Source organism: Rutidosis leptorrhynchoides, chromosome 3 (genome assembly GCF_046630445.1).
Source record: "Rutidosis leptorrhynchoides isolate AG116_Rl617_1_P2 chromosome 3, CSIRO_AGI_Rlap_v1, whole genome shotgun sequence".
NCBI lineage: Eukaryota > Viridiplantae > Streptophyta > Magnoliopsida > Asterales > Asteraceae > Rutidosis > Rutidosis leptorrhynchoides.
This window is the reverse complement of record NC_092335.1, coordinates 70,537,478-70,558,065: the sequence shown is the minus strand read 5'-3', so window position 1 is coordinate 70,558,065 and position 20,588 is coordinate 70,537,478. Positions and strand designations below refer to the sequence as shown.

General features: G+C 36.6%; 1 long non-coding RNA gene across 5 annotated transcripts in view; it reads right to left on the bottom strand.

The window, feature by feature from the left end:
* LOC139896303 (uncharacterized) overlaps positions 1-14,364 on the bottom strand; it is a 28,802-nt gene extending 14,438 nt beyond the window's left edge. The window contains exons 1-5 of one of the 5 annotated variants that reach the window (XR_011776185.1): positions 14,199-14,364; positions 13,096-13,202; positions 12,734-12,783; positions 11,983-12,109; positions 11,754-11,874 (exon numbers count right to left, since the gene is read on the bottom strand). This is a non-coding gene — a long non-coding RNA (uncharacterized lncRNA). Of the gene's footprint in view, positions 1-11,753; positions 11,902-11,982; positions 12,784-13,095; positions 13,203-14,198 lie in introns of all 5 variants that reach the window. The other 4 variants (XR_011776186.1, XR_011776182.1, XR_011776184.1 and 1 more) reach the window with 4 other exon arrangements.
* Positions 14,365-20,588: the final 6,224 nt, after the last annotated feature.

Sequence of the window (20,588 nt, the reverse complement as noted above, 5' to 3'; positions counted from 1 at the left end):
TAGTACTAAATCACATAATACATTAATTGATAATGTATAATTATTTACATATATACTTATTTATGTATACATCTTTATTTACAACAATTGTTCGTGAATCGTCAGGCATGGTCAAAGGGTAACTGATTATCCGAATATAGATTCCAAACTTTCTAGACTCAACATTACAGATTTTGCTTATCGTGTTGGAAACATATAAAGATTAAGGTTTAAATTTGGTCAGAAATTTCTGGGTCATTACATGTTTGCATCATTTTCACCAAGTTTTGACCATCATAACCCAAGTGTAAGTCTAAGACATGAAGCACAACTCACTTAAGTGTTGCAAGTGTTTTGATGAACCAAAGTTACATCAAAGTCTTAGATCTAACACATACATGAACTTTAAAACTAATAATAAGTTACAAACTTGAAAGTAAACTTATGAAATCAAGATCTTGAGTTGTAGAACATAGTTCTTAGTTTGATCTTGAAGATCCAAGACTCAAAAGTCTAGATCTAACATAAGTGTACCAAGTTATAATAATAGAAAGTTTACTTACATGTTCTTGAACTTTTAAAGTTAACTTTAGTTCAAGATTAATGAGATCAAAGTTAACTAGTAACATTTGACCAATAACAACCAACAAACATGAATTTAAAGTGCATAATATAAAGAAATAAACTAAGTAAACAAGTAGTTAGTTCAAGGTTGTTCATACTTTAAAGATTCAAGCCTAAGTCTTGATCTTTAGAAAGTAAACTTTAAAGTTTACTTCATGAACTTCAAGTATGATTTACAACCATGAACTTACAATCTTTTGAAACAACATATGTAGAACATAAACTAGTAAGTTTAGTTCTTGTGTGTTCTTGAAATTACAAGATAAAATGAAGAATGAAACTAAAGAGTTTGATTCTTGTAACTAGTAAAGAATAACAACAACATTAACAACTAGTAAGTAATTAAACAATAATCAAGTAAACAACAACAAGTAACAAAAGATGATGATGATTCAAGGGTGTTAGTATTCGGTTTTACAAGGAGAAAAAGAAGAGAAAAGAAGTTCATAATACTTACAAACTTGAGAGAAAAAGAGAGGAAAAAAGAGTTGCAAGTATGTGTGTGTTTTTGAGAGTGGGAGAAATATGAATGGAGTAGTAAGAAAAAAAAAATCAAAACTCCCCTTATTGCCATAAGAGGCTGACGGTTTTTGGGGAAGGAGGGAGGAGGAGAAAGTCTACTAGTTCTTAGCATGAAAAGCCTTACAAAAGTTGGTTATTTGGTGTATGTGCATGGGGATTATGGTAACTAGATTCCTTCAAGTATTAAACTAAGTAGTTAAGTTCCAAATAATACTTACAAGTGGAAGACATGGGCTAAATAATCCAACTAAGAGGTAGGGTGGGCTTATAAGCCCATATTCAAAAGTCCATTTACATTAATCAAGTCCAAGTTCCATTAATTAACAAATAAATCCAATTAAAGGCCAAGTAACTAACTAATAGTCTTAGTTAATTAAAATGATTGATAAAACTAATCATGAATGTAAATAATACTTGAAAATATTATTCGTGTAAGTTTCGTGTGTCACAAAGACGTTTTGGGCAATTAAAGTCAAGTACGGTGTATCATGGCAACAAGTAAATGTAATAACATACATTCGTTTTATCACAAGTATTAATAATAACAATTATTAATAAATAAACGTTGGAAAAATCCAGGGTCGTTACATTACCCACCTGTTAAAGAAAATTTCATCCCGAAATCTAAGCTGAGGTAGATGGAGGAGTCGGGAAAAGGTGAGGATACATCCGCATCATTTGATCCTCTCGCTCCCAAGTAAACTCAGGTCCTCGTTTGGCATTCCATCGTACTATCGGAATCTTGTTGCGTTTCAAAGTTTTGATCTCTCGATCCATAATCTCAACTGGTTCTTCCACAAAGTGGAGTTTGTCGTCAATCGTAAGTTCCTCAAGTGGTATGATAAGTTCAGGTGCAGCAAGACACTTCTTCAAGTTTGACACGTGGAAGGTAGGATGAACTGAGCTCAATTGTGCTGGTAGATCCAAACGGTAAGCAACGGGTCCAACACGTTTCAAGATTCCAAAAGGACCAATGTATCGTGGGTTTAACTTTCCACGTTTTCCAAAGCGAATCACACCCTTCCAAGGTGCAACCTTCAACATAACATGATCACCAACATTGAATTCAAAGTCTTTACATTTAAGATCGGCATAACTCTTTTGACGATCGCGAGCAGTCTTAAGTCTCGCTTGAATCTGAGCAATCTTCTCCGTTGTTTCATGGACTACCTCGGGTCCGGTGATTTGCTTTTCGCCTGCTTCGGCCCAACAAATAGGAGATCGGCACTTGACGCCATACAATGCTTCAAAAGGTGTGGCATTAATGCTCGAGTGATAACTGTTGTTGTACGAGAATTCGGCTAGTGGCAAATGCCTTTCCCAGGCTTTTCCAAAGTCAATGACACATGCACGTAACATGTCCTCCAAGGTCTGAATCGTTCGTTCACTGTGCCCGTCAGTCTGAGGGTGATAAGCAGTACTCATGTCAAGACGATTTCCCATGGCTTCTTGCAAAGAATGCCAAAATCTAGAAGCAAAACGGGGATCGCGATCGGAGATGATCGATAAAGGTACACCATGACGAGATACAACCTCCTTGATGTATAGATGAGCAAGTCTTTCCATTGTATCAGTTTCCTTCATCGCTAGGAAGTGTGCAGATTTGGTGAGGCGGTCAACAATAACCCAAATGGTATCGTATCCGCCCACCGTATTTGGTAGCTTGGTGATGAAATCCATTGTTATCCATTCCCACTTCCATTGTGGGATTTCTGGTTGTTGAAGCAAACCAGAAGGTCTCTAATGCTCGGCTTTAACCTTCGAGCAAGTCAAACACTTACCAACATAAGTCGCAACGTCTTTCTTAAGATTCGGCCACCAATACTGTTCTTTAAGGTCGTGGAACATTTTGCCCGCTCCGGGGTGAATCGAATATCTCGATTTGTGGGCTTCGTCAAGTATAATGTTCTGTAGATCTCCATAAAAAGGTACCCAAATTCTTCCGGCATAACATCGGAGTCCAGACTCCCTAACCTCGAATCGAGAGACAAGTATGTTCAAATGTTCGTGAGATATGTTCTCCTCCTTGAGAGCCTCATCTTGGGCTACTCTGATCTGGCTGTTGAGGTTCGAATGGATGGTGATGTTCAGAGCCCTAACACGAAGAGGTGCCGTCCTATCCTTTCGGCTCAAAGCGTCAGCTACAACATTGACCTTTCCCGGATGATAACGGAGTTCACAATCGTAGTCGTTGAGCGTCTCGATCCATCAACGCTGTCTCATATTCAGTTGCTTCTGATCAAAGATGTGCTGGAGACTCTTCTGGTCGGTGAAGATAATACTCTTAGTTCCATACAAATAGTGTCTCCACAATTTGAGTGCAAAGACAACGGCTCCAAGTTCAAGATCGTGAGTAGTGTAATTCCGTTCGTGAATCTTCAATTGTCGGGAGGCATAAGCGATAACCTTTGATCGTTGCATCAGTACACAACCAAAACCACTCTTCGATGCATCACAATAAACAATAAAGTCGTCATTGCTCTCAGGAAGTGATAGGATAGGTGCGGTGGTTAACTTCTTCTTCAAAGTTTGGAATGCTGATTCGTGTGCGGGTTCCCAAATGAACTTCTTGCCCTTGTGAGTCAGCGCGGTCAAAGGACGCGCAATCAGAGAAAATCCTTCAATGAACCTTCGGTAGTAACCGGCGAGACCTAGGAATTGGCGAATATGAGTCGGAGTAGTGGGGGTCTCCCACTTGCTGATAGCTTCACTCTTGGTGGGATCAACTTTGATACCCTGGTCGCTCACAACATGACCCAGAAATTGGACTTCCTTCAACCAAAATTCACACTTGGAGAATTTGGCGTAAAGTTGCTCTTGTCTCAAGAGTTCAAGTACTAATCGGAGATGTTGCTCATGCTCTTCTTCGCTCTTAGAGTAGATGAGGATATCATCTATGAAGAAGATAACAAACTTATCCAAGTACGGCTTGCAGACACGATTCATGAGGTCCATGAACACGGCAGGTGCATTTGTCAAACCGAATGACATCACGAGAAACTCATAATGACCATAACAAGTTCTGAATGCGGTTTTCATTACGTCACTTTACTTTACTCTCAACTGGTCATAACCGGATCGTAAGTCGATCTTCGAGTAAACGCTCGATCCTTGTAGTTTATCAAAAAGATCGTCAATGCGGGGTAGAGGATACCGATTCTTGATTGTCAATTTATTGAGTTCACGGTAGTCGATACACATACGGAAGGATCCATCCTTCTTCTTCACAAACAACACAGGTGCGCCCCAAGGCGAGAAACTTGGTTGGATAAACCCTCGGTCAAGTAGTTCTTGTAGTTGGCTCTGTAATTCTTGCATCTCGAAAGGTGCGAGTCTATAAGGTGCGCGAGCTACAGGTGCAGCTCCTGGCACTAAGTCGATCTGAAACTCTACGGATCTCGGCGGTGGTAATCCGGGCAATTCTTCAGGGAAGACATAGGAAAATTCGTTCACAATTCGAACATCGTTTACATTCTTCACCTCGGTTTCTACTGTTTTCACATGCGCTAGGACAGCAAGACGTCCCTTCTTCATAATCTTTTGCGCTTTCACGCAACTAATGAGGTTCAACTTCGAGGTACATCTCTCTTCGTAGATGATCAGTGGCTCACTGTCTCCTTGTGGTATACGAAGAGCTTTATCTCCACAGATAATATCGGCCCTTATTTTGCTCAACCAATCCATACCGACGATCACGTCAAAACTTCCCAATTTAATGGGTATTAAGTCAATTTCAAAATCTGCACCAGCTATGTTGATAATAGCTCCTCGACTAATATGGTCAACTTTTTCAAGTTTTCCATTGGCGACCTCGACAAGCATACTCTCTTTTAACGGGACTAATGACCAATTAATCCTATCGCAAAATTGTCTACATACATAACTTCTATCCGCACCAGTATCAAACAAGACATAAGCTAAAAGATTGTTGATTTTGAATATACCTGTCACCAAGTCGGGGTTTTCGCGTGCGTCCCTTGCATTAACATTGAAAGCTCTAGCGCGCGGTGGTCCACCATCTTTTCGCTTATTTGGACACGCATTTCTGAAATGGCCTGTCTGCCCGCATTCGTAACACTTCCTTGGCCCGTTGGTGTTCGGCTTCCCATTCAAAGTGGTGACCTTGCAGTCTTTTCCAACAAGCCCAGACCGTTGGCACTTCTCGCAGACAACATTGCAATACCCAGTGTGGTGTTTGTAACACCTCTTGCATTGAGGTAGGGTTCCCTTGTAGTTCGGGTTGGAGTTGGTGTTGTTGTTGGGGTTGGGGTTTCCACCGTTGTTGTTTCCTCTGAAACCCTCATGTCGTTTCGCTGGGTTCTGTTCATAGTTTCTTCCCCTGTTGTTGTTGTTGTTGTTGTTGTTGTTGTGGTTATCCCATTTGCGCTTCTCACTAGTACCCGCTTCAGACTTAGTTTTCTCCGGTTCATCGATGGTTATTTGATTCATTAAAGTATGCGCCATGCGCATCGCTTCTGGGACATTTGGTGGTTTGGACGAGGTGACGTTTCCCTTAATGCTCTTAGGGAGTCCCCAGAAGTATCTCTCCATTCGCTTGAATTCTGGGGTGACCATTGTCGGACACATCAAGGCTAGTTCCAAAAATCTCCTGTTGTAACCATCAAGGTCGTTCCCAACGGCCTTTAACTGCATGAATTCCATTTCCATCTTTTGGATTTTGGTTCTCGGACAATACTCCTCAATCATGGCACACTTAAATTCTTCCCATGGCGTAGCATACGCCTCATCAATGCCTTGTGCCTGTGCCATTGTTTTCCACCACGTAAGCGCGCCGTCTGATAGCGTGCAAGAAGCAAATTTGGTTTTGTTGTCCTCCGAACAGTTGCTAACTCAAAATACTGATTCAAGTTTCTCGAACCATCTAGTGAGATCAACCGGTCCCTCGGTTCCACTGAAGTTATGTGGTTTACAACTCTGGAATTCCTTGTAAGTACACCCATTTCGAATGGGTTGAATAACCGGTGGTGGTGGCGGTGGCGGTGGTGCTTGGGGTTGCATTTCCGCAATGGCTGCGGCTACACGTTCTTGGATCATCTCTTCAATTTGAGCAGCAGTAGGTGTGGATCGACCGTTAGCCATGGTGTTCTAAACAAAAATTTTGACTCAAGTCAAAATCCAGCATTCAATATATAATAATACAGTATATAGTAACCAACATGGAATCAAAACATCACATATTATTAAATAACGCATCTAGGTACAAATACCACAGAATCATCGTACAGTAATGTAAATAGAACATCGTGCAAGAATTAAATAACGCAAAGTTCCATTAATAATAATAAGTTTCATACATCTGAATAAGTCCGTACAATACATAAGTGAAACATAAAACTACAACTAGATTACATAATGAAATCTAAATACAAAAGCCCTACGGTGAAGGTGGGTGAAGGATGCCCATAACATGGGCCATCTGGTCCTCTAGCTCAGCAACTCGAGCTCGGAGGGTCTCCACCTCCCTTGTCAATTCCTCGACAGTGGGAGATGGTGGGGCATGTGGTGCTGGGGGTGCCGGTGGTGCGGGTGGTGCCGGTGGTGCAGACATTACATAACGGGGTGTAGATGTTCCGGCTCCAGAAATAGTCAGTACGTAACGGGGTGCCTTACGCACTTGTGGGTCGGTAGGGTACGGCACAAACGCGTCAGTGAAGGCTCGTCCTCCGTTGATCCCCGGAATGATGGTACCGTCGAAGCGATACCGCTTCTTCGGCGGGGTGGAGGGTGGCTGAATAGGTACATCATCAGGGTCCTCATCATCACTGGAGTCGTCTGAGGAGGTGTCGTCGGATGAAGCATCAGTGGATGACGGGTCGTCCGAATCATGTGGTGGCTGTACGGGTGGCTGAACTGGCCGTCCTTGAGCGGCCATCATCTGTTGGTAATGAGCGGGTCCGATCGGAATGAGACGTCCATCAGGAGCGCGTCGGCACCAATGGCGATAACGGTTACGGAAAGGACCTTCCCCGAACTCCGCGGGAATCACAATCTCACCGGAGCGGGGCTGTGATCCTGAGGGTCTGGGGGCAGATGGAGCTGGAATCTCCGAAGGGTCCTGGGCTCCGCTAGAAGTAACCACTGGGGCAGGCGCCTGGCTGCTAGTTCCAGAAGATGAAGCGCCGGGGTCACTCGTGGGTAGCGGGATCGGTGTGTCGGCAGCAGCAGCAGGTGGGGTGGCTGACGAGTCTGAACTGCCCAAAATGATAGCAGGTGGAGTATCCGACATCTGAACAAGGAAAAATAAATTTTTTCCATGTCAGTAAGTTATAAAGCAAACACGTATTAGGCCAATAGTTTAAATCATGTATAACAATAAGTAGCATGACAATAACGACAAGTATCATGCAATCGAAAGCAGATAATAGCATGCAGTAGTGAAATCATGTAATAGCATACGGCATATAGCAGTAAAAGTAAGCAGCAGCATGTAGTAAGTTCAGCAGAAACAAGTAAACTAGCAAGTTGTAGATTAGTCCTATTAGTGAATCCTACTCGGGTCGGTCTTGACTCACTAATGCAACCTAATTCCCTACAACCAATGCTCTGATACCAAATGTGATGCCCCGTACAAAACCATCGTGTACAAATCATCAACAACAGGATCATTACAAGGTTAAGTACTACATGCTGTAATAAAAGAAGTTGCATTCATGATAAAAAAAGATGACGTCATAACCGACATCAATTGTTTTACACCAACAGTATGCTTCTACGAATAGCAAGCATGAATAAATGTATGTGACCCTTAGGTCGTCCAAACGGGTCCTCAACATAAGTCAAATAGTACTAAGTCAGTAAATCGTCCGAATAGGTTTAAAAGTATGTAAATAAGGTCTTAAAGGTCATCATCATTCATCATCAAACAAAAGGTGTAAAGTAGGTTTCGTTTATGAAAGTAGTTTAAAACAAAGGCTGAGTTCGGTCAGTCACCACGGCCACTAAACCTACTGAAATAAGGTGAGACTAGTGGCCATGGCTCCGTCTATGAGTCCTTTAAGTGTGGTAAAAATTACAGAAGCAAACTCGTCTTTGTTTGACCGTGGCGATGGTCTAAGTGCGAGTAGGTCAGAATTTTCAGCACAACGTTAAATGGACATAGTGACGATCGGAGGGCCATAAATCCTAAACCGTAACTCGGATTAGGACGAGTCCTATATGAAAAGTTATCTACTCGAACAGAGCTATCTGAAAATCATAATTACAGTAGCCCAGGTCATACGGGTCAGACACAGAAACAGTAGAACTGTAGGGTCAGTAGGTTCCGGTGGTTCTTGGTGCTCGATGCTTATCATGGTTCTCATCCTTGATGCATATAGCTTCAAGTGTACAACTCGTTGATGTGTTTGCATCATTTTCACCAAGTTTTGACCATCATAACCCAAGTGTAAGTCTAAGACATGAAGCACAACTCACTTAAGTGTTGCAAGTGTTTTGATGAACCAAAGTTACATCAAAGTCTTAGATCTAACACATACATGAACTTTAAAACTAATACTAAGTTACAAACTTGAAAGTAAACTTATGAAATCAAGATCTTGAGTTGTAGAACATAGTTCTTAGTTTGATCTTGAAGATCCAAGACTCAAAAGTCTAGATCTAACATAAGTGTACCAAGTTATAATAATAGAAAGTTTACTTACATGTTCTTGAACTTTTAAAGTTAACTTTAGTTCAAGATTAATGAGATCAAAGTTAACTAGTAACATTTGACCAATAACAACCAACAAACATGAATTTAAAGTGCATAATATAAAGAAATAAACTAAGTAAACAAGTAGCTAGTTCAAGGTTGTTCATACTTTAAAGATTCAAGCCTAAGTCTTGATCTTTAGAAAGTAAACTTTAAAGTTTACTTCATGAACTTCAAGTACGATTTACAACCATGAACTTACAATCTTTTGAAACAACATATGTAGAACATAAACTAGTAAGTTTAGTTCTTGTGTGTTCTTGAAATTACAAGATAAAATGAAGAATGAAACTAAAGAGTTTGATTCTTGTAACTAGCAAAGAATAACAACAACATTAACAACTAGTAAGTAATTAAACAATAATCAAGTAAACAACAACAAGTAACAAAAGATGATGATGATTCAAGGGTGTTAGTATTCGGTTTTACAAGGAGAAAAAGAAGAGAAAAGAAGTTCATAATACTTACAAACTTGAGAGAAAAAGAGAGGAAAAAAGAGTTGCAAGTATGTGTGTGTTTTTGAGAGTGAGAGAAATATGAATGGAGTAGTAAGAAAAAAAAAATCAAAACTCCCCTTATTGCCATAAGAGGCCGACGGTTTTTGGGGGAGGAGGGAGGAGGAGAAAGTCTACTAGTTCTTAGCATGAAAAGCCTTACAAAAGTTGGTTATTTGGTGTATGTGCATGGGGATTATGGTAACTAGATTCCTTTAAGTATTAAACTAAGTAGTTAAGTTCCAAATAATACTTACAAGTGGAAGACATGGGCTAAATAATCCAACTAAGAGGTAGGGTGGGCTTATAAGCCCATATTCAAGAGTTCATTTACATTAATCAAGTCCAAGTTCCATTAATTAACAAATAAATCTAATTAAAGCCCAAGTAACTAACTAATAGTCTTAGTTAATTAAAATGATTGATAAAACTAATCATGAATGTAAATAATACTTGAAAATATTATTCGTGTAAGTTTCGTGTGTCACAAAGACGTTTCTGGCAATTAAAGTCAAGTACGGTGTATCATGGCAACAAGTAAATGTAATAACATACATTCGTTTTATCACAAGTATTAATAATAACAATTATTAATAAATAAACGTTGGAAAAATCCAGGGTCGTTACACAAGATGTAAATTCTGAAAATGCATAAGTGTTAGGTGGACTTTTAGTGACACTTTTTTTTACTGATTTTCTGTACTATGCTTTTTTGTACTAAAGAACAGAAACTAACTTGATTTGCCTTATGTTCAGGTGATAAGGATAAGGACGCAGCCCAGTGATAGATTACTTGCGCTAGTTGCCGGTATTCGGTGAGTGGGTCTATCTCCGGATAGAGTATTAAGCAGCTGACACGCTACTTGTTCAGACTCTTTACTTTATGTTTATGCCCTGTATGAATACCATGTGTAGTTAGATATTGCCATGTTAGTTAGGACGGTTGCATGACTGATTATCTGTGATCTTATGTGCGCACTGTTAGTTGGACACCAACCGAGGAGGCAAGGTTGGGAACCCACCGAGGCGGAAAGGTAGGGTTGATGTGAGGTCGACCATGGTAGCCTGGTCGGGTAATGATGTTACTGATTGTTTAGTATAGCATAGAAGGACGCATGTGTTGCGTCTGGACGGTTATGCAGTGGAATTAGTGAAGCGGACTATCGGCAGACTGTAGCCTGATCAGCTAAGTCGTATGCTCGTACAAGCCGCCGATCCTCATATTATCAGTTGTTGTTGTTGTATGCTAGTTCAGGACGTTAGCATATCTGTGACCCTTGCATGTTCAGTTGCTTTTACTTGGTCTGTTAGATAGTATCCATTCACTTAGCAGTTGTGCTAATTCCCCCACATTTCCACCCCTTGCAGGTTTAGGTACTGCTGATTAGGATAGGTGTTACGGACGGGTTGAAGACATGTTTGACTACAAGCTTAACTCTGATGTTTTATGATTTTGAAATGTTTTATGTAACACCGTCGTTTTGAAATGATTGTAATAACGGTAACTAAGTTGATTTATTAACTATAGTTTGTAAACATTAACCAGGGTTATTTTAGTAATTAAATGTACTTCCGTTGTGAAAAAAAAATTCAAAAAATCAGGTGTTACAATATGGTTTATAGAAAAGTTGCTAAATTTTAGGATCATCTAACTGTGATGTTGACTTCCAATAGATGGGTTTTTCTTTGTTGCTAATCAGCTGGTTTATTCTCTTTAATGTTGTTTACTATAAAGATTGTGCATGATGCTAAATAGAGTAAGTGTAGTACATATTATGTGATAACTTGGATATAAGAAGTTGGAGTGTACCTTCATAGTTCTTTGCCCAACATGATCCTAAAGCAGCTACCTGATCGTTCCACAATGTAAATGGCACAACCTTGTCGCTGTAAATTATAATTATGTAGATACAGTTATTAGAACTATCGAATGTTGTTGTATTGAAGTGGAAAAGAATAAGCAAGATCAATACGAAGAAAAAAACAGCACAACATTTAACAAAAACAGCTATTTGAAACTACACGTGATGACATCAAAATAAGTACTCGGATACAATATGTGGTAGACATTCAAAAGCAAAAGCAAAAGTATCAAATAATGGCCATTTGTATGCATTGAACAATAGCTTTCAAAAAGCTAATAAAATTAGTATACCTTTTACTCTGATGCATTACATCACATATTACATACTTAAATTTAGATATATAAAGATAACAAACAACTAATATGGAAAAGAAGCATGTATGCCATTTATAGAGATAACAAACAACTGATATGAAAAGAAGCATTTAATGAATAGGATAAACTTAGACAAAATGAAATCAAGAAGACGTATATCTAAAACTCGACAGAATAGTTCATACAAACAACACAGAAAAAAGGAACTATCACTAAAAGATTAAACAAAATAAGATATATTTACCTTAGTATCAATGCCCATAGAACCAGAAGATGATGGCCTGCAGTGGTAGTGTGAAGTCAATGTAATTGGATTTACAGCATGGCTTGCAATATCACTGGATCCATTGTTGCAGCTGTTGGTGCTGCAGTGTTAAAAAATAACATAATTTCTAATTCATAAGTAATAATATACAAAGAATACAGAATGTAAGCAATATAATATATATCGAAGTTTTTCAACAGAAAAATACCATTTAAAGATGTAGACACCCCCTTGGAAGTATCTCCAGGTGCAAGCATATCACACTATTTTTGGATGCTGAGTTGCATATCCCTTTTCCCTCAAAGACTCGCATTATGAGAAGCAATCGGCTCTCCCTGTCAGATCAACCTCCAAAGAACTATTAGCAGGACCTCCATCTTGCATTGAACGGCTACATTCCAAATGGATTGGCAAACCATGTGAAGGCACGCAGCCAACACTATTCGTAGGGCCAACATCGTGAAACACATGATATATTTTGTTTATTTTTAGCATTCATTATTTTTTCTAAAATCATTTATCTTCAGGCGCACACACACAAACATGTAAAGTTTGGGTCAACTGGTAAAATGGGTCAAAACTGACTAGGACAACATACCAATATTTTTTTTTACATTTTCAAATATTTAGTCATCACCATTAGTAAAAGGAAATAAAAATTATGATTACAAACAATATCTGAAATAGTAATAGTAATATAAATTATTTGTAAGGACAAAATTTAGGCCATAAGTGAGCATTTGAATGCACGTTATACAACCTTTGATCTCATCAACCAATTTGATACAATTATAGTAATATTTATATATTTTACCTACCTGACTTTTTTTTTTACTTGGTTGACCCATTACTATTAAATAACAACATGAAGAACCCGTTTCCATAAAAATGATTTGTAATGCCATTTTGCATTAGCATGTAAGTGGTAAAGAAACCAACATATATAAGAAAAGTACGACCTCATATTCAATGAAGACAGCGCGCCTTAAATCGTAAATTTTAGATCCATCTGCAAAAAGATTGATGGTTGTGAGCTCAAGGAAATAGATGCATTTTCAGTAAAGTGAACCCCAACCTCCCAGTCTAAATTGCCACCCCTACTGGTTAAGGTATTCTTTTAAAGTTTACAATCTCAATCATGAACTGCATATCAAACCGAAAACTAAAAATGGTAAGTGTAACATGGTTAAGGTAGATATTTAATGACACGAAAAACAAATTTCTTCCCACAATTCTTACCAAAAACCTATTCACATTACATGTTTCATCCTCTCACCGCTATGCTAATGAATGTTATACAAAACACAACACTAAAACGCACCTAATGTTATGCCAACCTCCCTTTTCGATGTCTCACGCAATTCAATTCCCTCCACATCTTGACATTGTATAGCACATGATGCTATACCAATTCAGGATTTAAAATAACTAAAGAAAAATTTTCGTGATATCAAATAATCACTTTTAGATATTTAAGATGAACAAATATACACATAATCAATACATAAACAATTATGTTTAAATTCAAACTTCAAATCAAATCAAAACATAAAACTTCAATGGACATAAGGTATACAATTTTATCTAAGTAAACAGAAACCAACTAACAAAATTATCCACCAATTATACAATTTATTTAACAAAACATAAGAAAGATCGAATGCATACAACACACCCTAACAAAAATTCTCTAACAAAAAGAAAAATTAAACAAAATCATAGATAGGGTTATAAAAACCTGATGTTCTTGAAATACGATTAATTGGTAGCCTGAATCGATTAAGTTGTTGTGTTTAGGAAACAACTTAAAACTTTAATGAACAACAACAACAACAACAACAACAACAACAACAACAACAACAACAACAACAACAACAACAACAACAACAACAACAACAACAACAACAACAACAACAACAACAACAACAACAACAACAACAACAACAACAACAACAACAACAACAACAACAACAACAACAACAACAACAACAACAACAACAACAACAACAACAACAACAACAACAACAACAACAACAACAACAACAACAACAACAACAACAACAACAACAACAACAACAACAACAACAACAACAACAACAACAACAACAACAACAACAACAACAACAACAACAACAACAACAACAACAACAACAACAACAACAACAACAACAACAACAACAACAACAACAACAACAACAACAACAACAACAACAACAACAACAACAACAACAACAACAACAACAACCACAACAACCAACACCACCACCACCACCACCACCACCTTCAACTACTATTAGAATCGCCACCCATATACATCGATTGAACGGTAGCAACTGATGGTGGCAGTGATGGCGTTTATTAAGCATCATGACTAATAAAAACCCTAAATTAATATGTGCGAAGATGCGATCATAAATTGATTACCTGATTATTCATGAATTGATATCCATCAAATCTGTCTCAATCTAATTATTCATCATGTTATATTTGATAATACAACAGAATCGATTAATCTTGTTGTCAAATAATTCGAATTAGTGGATGAAATTAGGAGACGATGTGTGGGAGAAATTAGTGTTTTTTGTTAAAGATAGACGACCCCATATTTTTTTTTAGTATTTTTCAGCCCAAATGTGAATTAGAAGAGTAATTTAGTCATCAGACAACTAATCAAGGTGATTATGAGGTCATAATCTTGATTAGAAAATTTGGATGGTCTAGATTATGGATGTTAATGACAATGGAAGGCTAGGATTAGTGGTTTGAGTTTTACATGATCTATTTTTAGCTTTGTTATTATATTATAAAGATATATATATATATATATATATATATATATATATATATATATATATATATATATATATATATATATATATATATATATATATATATATTATTCGAGGAGGATCCCGGCAGCGCCTTCTATAACCAACTCATAAAGATGAGGGAGTCCAATGCTAACTCTATCTTCCTCTCTTGTAATTTACGAGATTTCCCCAGCCCATAGGGAACTGTAGTTACATACAGCTCTCAAAAGATAAAAAAGAGAGAGCTATGAGTTCAAGTTATCAAGTAAGAAAGTGAAAGTTCAGTCCTCACATATTTCTTATCCCACTGCCAAAAAGAAGACAACAACAATCTAGCTCCTCGTACTACTTCTCTCAGTAAATACGAAGGGGACCAGTCCAAGATCGTACTGTTCCTCCACAAATACAACAGACGCTCTCAACGGCTTTAAGATACTGAGTAATATTTAAATAAGAAATAAAATTATATATATCATATAATAGGAAAGAGTTTTAAGAACTTTCCGTTTGGTTCACGGAATTTTAAAAGAATTTGACGGAATTGGATATTAAATTCTCACACCATTCCGTTTGTTTGACATATTTTGGAAGTAATTATAAATTCTTAGAATTTTGAGATTACTTCATCTAGGAAATGTTCTTCCTTTAATATGTTGATGGAATTGAATTTCTTTCCTATTGAATCTATGAAAAATTAAATCATCCTCAAATATTTTCGTTTATATTTTGCGTACATTTTGACTCGTGTTTTCGGTGCTCGTTTTTTGACGCGCATCTTTCAGCACGTCTTCTGTCACGCGTCTTCCAGTGTGCAATCTGACAGCGTTCCGATGCGCGTTCAAGCGATCCTTTTCGTCGCGCGTTCGGTTTGTGTTTTCGATTTGCGTTTTTGTTTTGGGTTTTCATTTCGCGTTTTCGTTTCACGTTTATGACCCGCGAATTTGAAAACTGAAACACGAATTTGAAAATTAAACTTGAAACTGAAAACCTAAATGCGAATCTGAAAATTAGAATGAAAGATGAATGCGTTAAATTTTTTGTATAACTTTTTAGTTATTTATAAAATGAAATTCAATTCTATTTCATGTTAATAAAAAATACATTTTCACATTCTATGAAATTTATTAATTATAATTCATTCGAATTTCAATTCATTTGACACATTTCATTTCTTTCAAAAAGTTTACCAATCAAACGGGGCCTAAGGTCCTTTCATCTTCCTTGATTTAGATTGAAATTTTAATATTGGGCCATAGACTTACCAGGTTAGGTCAAAAACTTAATAGTTTGTGACAACCATTACTTTAAGATAGGGACGACGTACAAGGATATTAGACACGGAATCACGAATCCTTATACTAATGATTCGTTGTAAAAAAATTTTTTACTCCTCGGGCGCCATTCTGGCAACCCGTGGATACCTACGATCCGCGGGCATATCCGCAAATTTATATATATATATATATATATATATATATATATATATATATATATATATATATATATATATATATATATATATATATATATATATATATATATATATATATTATCTAATTTGTGCTACGAATACTCACGATTTGCGGGTAAACGTGCAAATAGTTATGTAGCGGGGAAGGTTGTTGGAAAAAGTTTTAAAAAAAGTTGTTGATGTGGAATTTATTACTCCATCCATTCCAAATCTATTGTCTATAGACAAAAAAAAAACACAGTTTAAGATAAAGTACTGTACTTTTTAGTTAACTTTTCAGTCTTATACCTTACTTTTTACCAATCTTTTTGTCCTACATGAATAAAGTAGGGGTATAAAACATTTTTGTCACATTATTTTATTTATTTATAGAAGTAGACAAATAATTTAGGATATTTTAAAATAGAATAATAGACAATAGATGTGGTATGGAAGGAGTATATATTTTTATTAATAAAATTTTACTTTTTTATATTTTGTTAAATTTAAAAACGATATTTATATATATATATATATATATATATATATATATATATATATATATATATATATATATATATATATATATATATATATATAGAAATAAAATATAAAATATATTAATAAAAAAAATTAAGGCGTCTGAATTAAAATGTTAGTAAACCTTGTGACGTATCGTGTCTCCATCAAGTTGACTTGACCACAAAGTCACTCCACCACAATTATTTTTCATATGCAAATTGATAGCTAGAAATTATCCAACTAATTACAACCACATCACCAACAACATGCACTCTAACATTTGAGGTTTACCAACGGGCAACGGGCCAATTGATTTTAGCCGCAAACGCCTTTATTACATGCGTTTGTGATGGTAGCGGATAAGATCATTTGTAATGGTTCGAAGAAACGCCACACTTGGTTTATGTAGCAAAAAGAAACACCAGCTTTTATCGGTATCAAGACATTTTTTTTTTTTTGAAAAGCATCGGTATCAAGACATTTCTTTGATGTGCGTTTGATTCCCACACCATAAACACACGTTTCTTGTTTTTTTTTTTATTATTTAAAAAAAAATATGTTTACTCCCTTTTAATATACTTAACCCAATTATATTTTAACACATTACTACAATACTCCTGACCAATACTAAAAAATAACACCACTACTCTACCCAAAAAAAAAAAAAAAAAAAAAAAAAAACATGTCATACTCATCAAAAAAGTACAAAAAGCAAAAAATGTGAGTAAGAAACGCGTATCACTATTACAAATGGACAAATGTTCTTAACTAGTTTTCGAACTCTCGCTTCGCGTCGGGGGTTCGGTTTTCAATGTATTTTATTGCGTTTAGTTTGTAAAATTATTTCGTGACTGACGGTGATGTCGTTGAAGCGCAACTCGAGTCGAACTAAAAGGTATAACCCATGAAAGATTTAAATGTTATTTTAAATTAACAATATATGTGCATCTCCGCGTTTTGCTATGGAATTTTCGACTTTTAAAAATTTAACGCAAAATCAACATGTAGGAAAATTACCTCAAATATTTAGCGTTTTTTAAAAAGCGTCCGTTTTGCGTATAGTTAGTGACATTGTGTTCCTAAAATTATTTCGAGTTTAACGATGGTGTCGGAAAAATTTAACTCGTTGCGAGCGAGAAGATATGACCCGTTGAATATTTGGATGGAGTTTATTTAAGATTTTTTATGAAAATGGTTATTTGAAAGTTTACCCCCTATTTGGGGGGTCGTTTTGAATTTTTAAAAAAAGTGTAGGGGGCTTTGTTGGTGTAATGAAATTTAGTTAAAAAAAGTGAAATAACGAAAATACCCCTAATTATTATTCATCATTTTTGTCTATTAGATAATGTATTAATAGAAATAGATGAGGGAGAAAGGCTAAATATATGCGTGGTCTTAATATGGAGTAGTAAATAAATCAATAGCGTTTTTATGACTTTCTTTAACAAACTTCTAGAAAAACCGTAAGTAAGATGTTTGGAAATTGTCTTCCGAGCAAAAGTGGGGCAAGCGTTTATGCTTTTTGGAAACATATATAGAACTTATAATGTTAACGACGAAGGGGATTGATTGCACACATTACCGGAGGCGAAATTAGAATTTTTTTGACCGGGGGAAAATTTTTTTTTTTAAACCGTAGCAATTTTTTTGGATACAATTTGAAGATTTTGGGGCAAAAGTTGGAGATTTTGGGGCAAAATTTGAAGATTTTGGAGCAAAAGTTAGAGAATTTGGGGCAAAATTTGAAAGTTTTGGGGCAAAATATGTAGGTTTGGGGGAAAAAAAAAAAATTCACCGGGGGCAAAGTCGAAAAACCCAAAATTTTTACACTGAAAAAAAAAATCCACCGGGGGCGCCCGCCCCCCTTCCCTTCATCATTTTCGCCTCTGCACATTACTACAGGAAGTATTTATTTTTTATTTTTATCTACACACTCAAATTATTTGATTTTCATTTTGAATTTGCAATTCAAACTATAAACGGTCCCTCAAATTTAACTTAACTTACACAACGACCCTTCAAATTTTCACTTTCTCAGGAGTAGAAAGCGTAAATATATAATTTTATTAAAATAAAAGAAAATAATTTCACCCGTATTTTTAACGGGCCCTATCTTCTCGCTCAGTCCGAGTTAAAATTTTCCAAAACCACCGTTCAACTCGAAATAATCAGACGGACCCAACGGGATTAACTATACACGAAACGGACATCGTTAAAAAACCACTAAATAACGGGCCCTATATTCTCGCTCGGTGCGAGTTAAATTTTTCCGAGACCACCGTTCAACTCGAAATTATTTTACGAACACAACGCGACTAACTACACGCGAAAACACTAAATATTTCGGGCTATATTTCATACATATACATACACGTCCAACAAACAACCCAACATACTAGATATATTAGGTACCAAACAACGTATATCCAAATTCGACCGCGCGTTGAATACAACCGCATCAACGCGTGGTCGAATTTTTTTCTAGTTTACAACATGTATTCAATTTTGTAACATGTTATATAAGGTTATTAAAGAACTTGCTGTTGGATTGTGAAATAATGTTTATTGCTTGACTAATGATTACAATACGATCAATATAAATGACCTGTCTAACATAAACCCTAATGGGCTTGGAACAATCTAGAATAACCCTTATATAATTGGGCTTTACAAAATATATCGGCTAATAGCCCCCCACAGTTGTAGCGGGAATAGGACGCACGCTCAAACTGGATCTAAATTCATCAAACAATATAGCGGGAAGACCTTTTGTGAAAATGTCTGTATACTGGTAGCGAGAAGGAACATGGAGGACACGCACATGACCCTTCGTCACAAGATTGCGCACAAAATGAATGTCAATCTCGATGTGTTTCGTGCGCTGGTGTTGAACCGGTTCCCTGACATGTAGACGACACTGACGTTTTCACAATACATTATAGTGTCTGAAAACAATGGGCAATGAAGCTCGCGGAGCAGGTTGCGGAGCCAACATGTCTCTGCGATGGCATTAGCAACTCCGCGATACTCTTCCTCCGCACTGGATCGCGAGGGTGTCAGCTGGCGCTTAGAAGACCAGGAGAGAAGTTTATTACCCATGAAAACACAATACCCAGACGTGGATCGACGGATGTTGGGGCAGCCAGCCCAATCAGCATCCGAGTAAGCAGTCAGTGATGTAGTAGAAGAGCATAAAGCTGAAGACCGTGGTTCAATGTACCCTGTATATATCGTAAAATCCGATTTAGAGCGGACCAATGCTGCTCATGGGGGTCATGCATAAATAGACATATCTGTTGGACTGCATAAGTAATGTCAGAGAGTGTAAAGGTGAGATACTGAAGAGCCTTAGCAAGGCTCCGGTATAAAGTAGGATTAGCTACCGGAGGACCTGATGTGCCCAGTTTGGAGGTGGTATCAACATGTAGTGACCCGAACTTTTCCATGTTTATATATATTAATTGAGATTGATATTTACATGATTAAATGTTTCCAACATGTTAAGCAATCAAACTTGTTAAGACTTGATTAATTGAAATATGTTTCATATAGACAATTGACCACCCAAGTTGACCGGCGATTCACGAACGTTAAAACTTGTAAAAACGACATGACGATATATATATGGATATACATATGGTTAACATGGTACTATGATAAGTAAACATATCATTAAGTATATTAACAATGAACTACATATGTAAAAACAAGACTACTAACTTAATGATTTTTAAACGAGACATATATGTAACGATTATCGTTGTAAAGACATTTAATGTATATATATCATATTAAGAGATATTCATACATGATAATATAATAATTTAAAATCTCATTTGATATTATAAACATTGGGTTAACAACATTTAACAAGATCGTTAACCTAAAGGTTTCAAAACAACACTTACATGTAACGACTAACGATGACTTAACGACTCAGTTAAAATGTATTTACATGTAGTGTTTTAATATGTATTTATACACTTTTGAAAGACTTCAATACACTTATCAAAATACTTCTACTTAACAAAA